The 7,906-nt window shown below is 40.2% G+C and overlaps 1 long non-coding RNA gene across 7 annotated transcripts; it reads right to left on the bottom strand.

Annotated features, from left to right (window-relative positions):
* Positions 1-822: 822 nt before the first annotated feature.
* On the bottom strand, positions 823-7,079 carry LOC119337719. 7 transcript variants are annotated; one of them, XR_005163572.1, is made up of 7 exons: positions 6,511-7,079; positions 5,192-5,295; positions 4,614-4,779; positions 2,808-3,062; positions 2,231-2,323; positions 1,564-1,691; positions 823-1,178 (listed from the first exon to the last, which is right to left on the bottom strand). It is a non-coding gene; the product is annotated as an uncharacterized LOC119337719 (long non-coding RNA). The 7 variants fall into 7 exon arrangements; XR_005163571.1 differs by having other exon boundaries at positions 2,231-2,297; XR_005163573.1 differs by having other exon boundaries at positions 1,564-1,686; positions 2,231-2,297.
* Between the last annotated feature and the right edge of the window lie 827 nt (positions 7,080-7,906).

Raw genomic sequence — 7,906 nt, 5'->3', positions numbered from 1 at the left:
TCTATTGTAAAATTGAGGGAGTAACTCATTATTCAAGAGAACCCGTTGCGCCAAATGGCGCAGAGACCCGCTAAAGCCATGTTGTCGATGAAAATAGTTTCATTTTGCAAGGACATATGGCCAAAGACCCGCCGAATCCATGTGCGCGTTGGATAGGAAATCCATGGTTTAGTTGATTTAGTTGTAGACAAGTGCATGTGGTAACAAATTTAAACTGGGGCCCTTAATAAAAAACGATGGATGCTTGCTGTCAATAATAAGATGTATAATAACATTACCCGTTGCTCTAGATGGCGCAAAGTCCCATTTCAAACAAAGAGCTATTTGAAAATAATTGAAAACTTAGCAATAATAAGGATCTTTTCAATATTGAAAATTGGAAGAAACATAGCCTCAAACTATGTAATAGGGTTTTCAAAATGCAGGCATTCTCTCCATACAATTCTTCTACGAGCTGATACTTAGAAATCCAGATCACACTTTGTCCTCCATACGTTGTTAGTAAACTCTGCCTCCCACTCCTCTGAATCCATAGCATTTTGTCCTTCACAACCCCTTTATATGCTAGATGCACCATAATTACTTTATTTTTTAAAAGGAGCTTAACAAACAATGCCTTGCACAACATTTTTCATCTCTTCAGTGATGGAGCCACTCTCTATAGCCATCTCTTCTTTCTTGAAGGGAACTGGACAAACAATGCTGAATGCCATGTTTATGACATGTTGTTCTACTATAATACAAGTGCAAACATGAAATGAGAAACCAATTGAAGAAACAAGAACTTGTTGGTCTGCTGAAATTTAAGGCAAACTTGAAAAGGAAGGGAAAACCAAGATTGACAAGTACCATATCACGAACAAACATTTACAATAGATATAGAAGTGACAATAAACAAGTTTTTCAAGATTTACAACGAACAACATGATTTGGTTTCTTGCTCTAAAATAGAAACATCTGCAACACTAACTTGGGGACAATCCCACCAATTCAATGACAATGGGCATATTTTCTACCCTTCAATCCTTTGCGGCTACCAATCCTTCTTTCAGTAATATGAACACAACATCAGTAATGCCGAGGCAAATACCATGATACTCTATTCATGGTCATCTCCTTATCGAAGAAGTAAATGTAAAACCGGCCTGCAAGATAAAAGCATTTCCCGATTGTACAACCTGGGATCATCGGTGCTCTTAATATTCAGTTACTCGGAATACTGCTGGATGAAATATAGTGCAAACTCCATATCTTATAAATTTTAATACATTCAACAACTAAGATTTTGAGCCATGAGATTATATGCCAATAGTTACATTTAAGCTTGTTAGAGCATATATCAATCATAAAAAGGCAGAAACAATAAGCTTCGGGACACAATAAGGGCTTAAACTACTTATTTGAAAACAGTGAAACAACTCATTAAATCTAACTAATTTTAAATGATCCAGTTTTAAGAATTAATACAGTACAACTAAGAGAAGACTATAAAATCATCAATCAAGAAGATTCTATCGTATAAACTTGACAATTAGAGACAACTGTCACTACTCCATCACATACCATGGTCGACATGAGCAATGACAGACATGTTATGGATATTTTTTATCCATAATTCCGCGGAGCTCCTCCGTTCTAAACTTCACCATCTTGACTGCTTTTGAATGTCAGCCGAGAATACCATTCCTTCTCTAATAATAGAAAGCTATGAGAACCAAGCAATAATATAGTGTGAATAACTGAACATGGAAAGCGACAGTAATATATTAACGATCCTTTAAAGTAATTAAGACCACAATTGTCTACTCAAAGCTCAAAAGCGCACTTAATAATGGTGTACAACAATTAGTTTTATACACCGCCACCAAAATATTTTAACCAACACTTCCACCAATACCCCCGGTGAAGTGAAATATATAATTAATATGGTCAATCGAGCATATTATAGTTAATGTATTAGAACTAATAATAGTGCGTTGAGAAGGCAGCCGTAAAGCAAGAACAACCAATGTTAAGAGCACTGACGATCACATAATAAGAAAAAATATCACATGGCAATAACAAAGTAACCTAATCCATTATGAAGAGGATGCAGATGGAAAGAAACATAATCCAAAAAATAAGATTAATATAGACAAGCCTCCAAAATTGATACTACTATTGACACACCTCCAACACTAAGACTATAGACATGCCTCCGAAAGTAAGACTAATGGAACACGAAGTATACCTCCTGCAATTTCTTCCATCTAATTCCTTTTGATTCTACGGGAAAAGGTTGCAACATGAGGAATAGCCTATAGAAATAGATAGATCGAATGATCTACAAGTCGAAAAATGTTACTGCTAGCCATAGTGCATACAATCTATCTCTTATTGTACTTTTTGCAACATGCTACGACGCAGAGCACATACATGACATATCCTGGTAATTCTACAATGGTTACTATCGACTGAAATGAGTTGTACAGATTTTTACTGGTAAATCAATTCAGTTTACGTGTAACTAATAAAATTTTACAGGGAAATGTTGTAATGATATCATGGTGGCGCAAGCATAGAAGTTGTTACAGAGTGGAAAGAACAGTCTAGATTTTCAGTACTGAATATGGCCTTCTAGCATTGCAAAAAGCTACAGTTGAGCCTCTCGCATGCTAATTAACTATGTTGAAGCCGGTGATAAAAAAATTGCACATGAAAAACAATGGAATGTTCAGGGAGCAAGTAGAAAACCTACACTTACACACGAATTTGATACTGAAGTGCATGGGCTAAAGATAAAGATGGTTGTAGTACATGATACTTACAAATGGAATTATTGTAGTCCAAGGAATAATCGCCACCACAAAAGGCGAGAAAAATAGAAGCTTCAACTAGCACCGAGTCATAATATGATAGTAGATAGCTCCAAGAAGAAATAGATCATATGTCCTTTGAGCCGCCACTAAGTTGTGAGTTGTTGTCTAGCAGCCACAACTTCCCTTTGAACCGCCATAGCCACTGTTTCCACATGTGTAGGTTGCTGCTGCCAACAACTCTTACTTATCTGCACCCTCCTAGTTCTGAAATTAAAGGAATGAAGCACAAAGTTTAAAGATTTAAGAGAATAGTAAACAACTACGGGTTTCAAAGGTGTGGTGAATTTAACTTGCAAATCTACATATGTAGACCTCGTTGTTTGTTATGCAAAACAACCTATACACCACGTTTGGATGTCTCCATTGCAGCCCAGGAAATCGAATTGGTAATCACATGACCTCAATACAGATGTTTGGTTGTACATCAAATTTGTATTGGAAACACCAGGCCAATTCAGAGCTGTTTTTCCGCCCACGTAAAGCTCCCTCCCACGATTCGGAGGGCTCCCGCTCCGTTTTCCTCTGAATTGCTCGGCTCCCGCAAAACATACCCCTTCGATCCCATCGACCAGAAAATAAAAGAAGGAAAGAAGGGAGACGAGATGGCATCTCGGGGCGACCTAGCTACCAGAGTGGCGACGACGAACCGCGGCGCTCGGCGGCGGCGCAGATCTGTTCCTCCTCCTCTCCCCCTCTCCTTCCCATCCCCTGCACCGATTCTTCCGCCACCTACCGCACCCCTCCGCTACTGTTCCCCATCTCCAGCGGCGACCACCATGGCCGGTCTCCATCCCCACCCCAGCCGGGAGGTGGACGAGAGGAATCCTGGCGGCGTCCACCATCCTGTCCAACGGCAGCGGCGACCACCATACTATCTCGTCCCCATCCCCATGTGAAGCAAGAGGATAGAGGTACAGGTGCAAGGGGTGATAACCGTGACCATGGCTGTTTGCCCATTATCTGTACATAGTGAACTATCAAATGGATTGAACTACAGTTGGTGCAGATACGTGATTTGAGGACTTGAATACTTGCTGCCTTTTTTACTGAAGCTCGTGTGTACCAAAAATTGAGCCATTATCTTTCATACTGAATGAACATTGCATGTTAAATAGGTGAACTAGTACAGTGCTCGTGTATGAGTAATTTGAGGGATATCAAGATGGATGCTTGTTGCCTTTTGCTGAAGCTCATGTGTACCAGAAATATTCAGTGATTGCCTTTCTTACTGAATGAAAATTGCATGTTAGATATGTAAAGTAGTACAGTGCTTGTGTATGAGTTATTTGAGGAGTATCAAGCTAGATGTTTTATTCTGAATTTCAGCAGTACACATTGAGGTGACCTGAGTGCTGCTAGTAGACTGCTTGTGAATTGATAGTACCTATGTGATTGTTTGTGAACCTCATAAGTACTATCTCGTATAATATTTATTATTTTTTACTGCTATATATTCATTGAATTATAGTCACATGTGAGAAGATTTAAGTTTTGTGTCATGTAGAACAAGGTATAAGCAGACAGCCAACACTTTATGCGCATCCACATATACTTGCAAAAAAAAGAGAAAGTTTATTGCTCCTTTACTATTTGTATGCATCCATAGTTCCACACATACACTCATTAGAAAAACAGAGAACACTAATTACTCCTCTAGCTTCTCTAGAACATAAGAAACAACAGCTAAAATTTGATCCAGTGGAACCTAACACCAGCCCCAACATAAAGGAATATAAACAAAGGAAGGGAAGACACCTTTGTATCATCTAGTGATCTGGATATGTAGTAGCTCCACCATTAAGGAATACCCAAAGATAAATGACAACTTGGGCAGCAGCATCCTGCACTATGGTTGTGGTCATGAGGAGATCATAGAGATAAAAACGAATTGTCAAGCTTTCCACACATACTTGACAAGCACCTAAAAAGATGGAGTTGACATCAGCCATAAATCACATGTTCGAAGCAAAGAAAGACAATTCCTACAAAACAAGCTAGTGTTTTCAAATTAAGTTTGGTAGTGCAGGAAACTTCTTAAATCATCAGGAAATAAGCATCAAAATATTGCTCACTTCAAGATGCTGCAAGTAAAGAACTATAGTTTTGAATATGATGACAACACAACAGAACTTCAATTAAAGATAATAATGCAAAGCACACCTCCATGTGATTGGCTAGGTGAGCGTTTTTCGGGTGGGCAGAAAATAACTTTGTGATGACAACACATACACATGACAAATGGGTGGCTTGTTAGGAAGTAGGGACACTTTGAATACATTAAAAAATTCAAATCAAGCGCTTGAAAGGCCAAATAATGGTGCAAGGTAACTCACTGTATATCATCAGTTCTTCAAATAATAGATCTATAGAGTAGCGAAAAAATCCAGAACCACAACTCCTGATAACGCCAATATGCCAAATACAACCATGGAAAAACCTGCAGTTGTAGAAATACTGTCATATATTGTCTGTTTAGAGAAACCTACTCGACGGTGGTAATCTCTAGCAGTTATTTACCTATAGTACTCGCATCGATATCCATGATCCAACAAGGTGGAGAGATAAATTAATTTTAGTGGGGACTAATTGGAAAGATGATGTATCTGCCATACATACAACAACTACATACACTTGCATGGATTGTATGCCGTCCCATCTTGAAACGGATGCCCATGCCAGGCGCCAGATCAAGCAAAGTAATAAAAGACTCCTCTATAAAGAGGAAAGGAACTCTAGGAAAAATTTATTCCTTCTCGACGAGGAAAGATCAAGGTACCAAAAAAACCAAGAAAGCCAACAAAAAAACTTCTAGGAATATAGCTAGATCCGAGAGCATCTCCTGGGCAGTAACAAACAAAAATCCACTTTGCAGAAACTTAGCTGAGGCACCCAACAAACTTTCAAAGACAACAACATTTCTACATGGAAGCCTAGCCAGATCTCAGCATGTGGTGAACTGAAAGAAAAAAAATCCCCTTTATAGTAACCTAGCTAGACATGAACATCTCCTTGACAAGAAGAAAAAGACTATAAGTATTTCCAAACCAGAAAGCCGATGTAATATCTTGTAACAAATTATATCAAAACCATGCCCGATTTAACCTTCATGTTTTTTATATCAAACCATCAAATACACAACAAATAAGTACTCCATCGTTCCAAAATTATTGGCGTGGTTTTAGCTCAAGTAGAAATCACTGAGACACAATTGGTGGATCAAATTTTTGAATGGTGAACCAACCACCAATCATATTTGTATTTTCCCAATTTCATGCTCTGTAGCATACATATATGTTCATAAACTGAATAAGGTTAATTATAGGGTTATTTCATTGGTCTTTCCCCGAATTTTTACCTATTCATCTGTGCTTATGTTTAAAGATCGAGTATCCATCTGCTGTAACATCAAGGAAATTGCACATGTATCTTTCTCTCTACTCTTTTCACAAAATTGGTTGCTTCAAACATAAAAATTGTTCGCAATACATATATAATGATTATATTTTTTCCAAATAATGAACTCACATGTCAGCATACATATCTTGGCACTCTTTATTTATCCAAGAATTTGGTGGCATGGATCCACTCTGGCAACAAACAAATGCATGGTAGGAGAAAAATGCAAAGAGAAAAAACACGGGGCAACACAGACCTTGCCTCCTCCCTGGCCCGGCTCCTTGTCGCGAGCCTCCTTCCCCTCCTGCGCAGCTCCACCCCATCGCAAGTGGAGCGTTGCCCCATGCTCCAACCACTGGATGGCCAGTGAAGCTAGTTGTGGTGAGGGAGAGAGACCATCAATGAAAGTTTGAAGAGGAAAAACTAAGAGAATAGATATGGGGAGAGGGATCTCGCCATCTCCAGCTTCCTCGGCCTCGAGCACCTCCATCCGGTCTCCTTTTTTGACCTTCCCCATCTCGGCCTCTAGCTCGAGCTCCGACCCACCAACGCCAGATTCGACCCAGAAGCAGCAACGGTGGTGGAGGGGAGTAGCAAGCAGCGGCGGTGACGACCTAGGATGAGGGAGGGGCTGTGGGGAACGAAGCGTGCACAACACCCCAGCAGCGGTATGGCGCCGCGGACGGCGGCTTCCTCCCGACGGCATGGTTGTAGGACAGAAAGGATGGAGGCAGAACGACAGCGGCGGTGGAGTCTAACGAGGAAGGAGGAGGAGGGAGGAGTGCGAGATGTGAGGCTAGGGTTTGTCCGGTGGGGTCTGGGGCCTGGGGAGACGGGGGATTGGGTGCGGAGCGTGCGATGCGGATTGGGAAAAAATGCCTTGCACGCGAAAGCACGCAACCCAGCCAACCAACGCGTCGCACGAGCCCACCCGTCATTGGACAATGAAAACGACCGTGAGGTGAAAATTGATTTTAACCGCTGTGAAGATCCAATGGCTCACACGCGCCAGAAAACAGATCCAACGGCCAACGAAGATGCAAATCGAGGGAGCCTCCTGGAGGTGAGTTGGCTAGCCTTTTTTTTGTTTTAAACTACATGCGTGAACATGTGCCAAGTCTTGTCACTCAATTCATTTAAAGGAGGATACCATCCCATCATACCACATCATAATCATTCTAATAGCATGTTGGCACGCAAGGTAAACCATTTTAACTCATAGCTAATCAAGCATGTCACAAGCAACTATAATCTCTAAATGTCATTGCAAATATGTTTACTTCATAATAGCTGACTCAGGAACGATGAATCATCATATTTACAAAAACAAGAGAGGTCGAGTTCATACCAGCTTTTCTCATCCCAATAAGTCCATCATATATCATCATTATTTCCTTTCACTTGCACGACCGAAGAATGTGTATAATAATAAGAGAGCACGTGCATTGGACTAAGCTGGAATCTGCGAGCATTCAATAAACAGGAGAAGACAAGGCAATATGGGCTCTTGGTTAAATAAACAATCATGCATATAAGAGCCACTAAGCATTTTCAATATAGTCTTCTCCTACTGACCCCCAAAGAAAAGAAAAGAAATAAAAATTATTTACACGGGAAAGCTCCCAACAAGCAAAAGAAGAATGGGAAATATT

Source organism: Triticum dicoccoides, chromosome 7B, assembly GCF_002162155.2.
Source record: "Triticum dicoccoides isolate Atlit2015 ecotype Zavitan chromosome 7B, WEW_v2.0, whole genome shotgun sequence".
NCBI lineage: Eukaryota > Viridiplantae > Streptophyta > Magnoliopsida > Poales > Poaceae > Triticum > Triticum dicoccoides.
The sequence above is the reverse complement of the archived record's forward strand: the minus strand, read 5'-3'. Positions and strand labels throughout refer to the sequence as shown.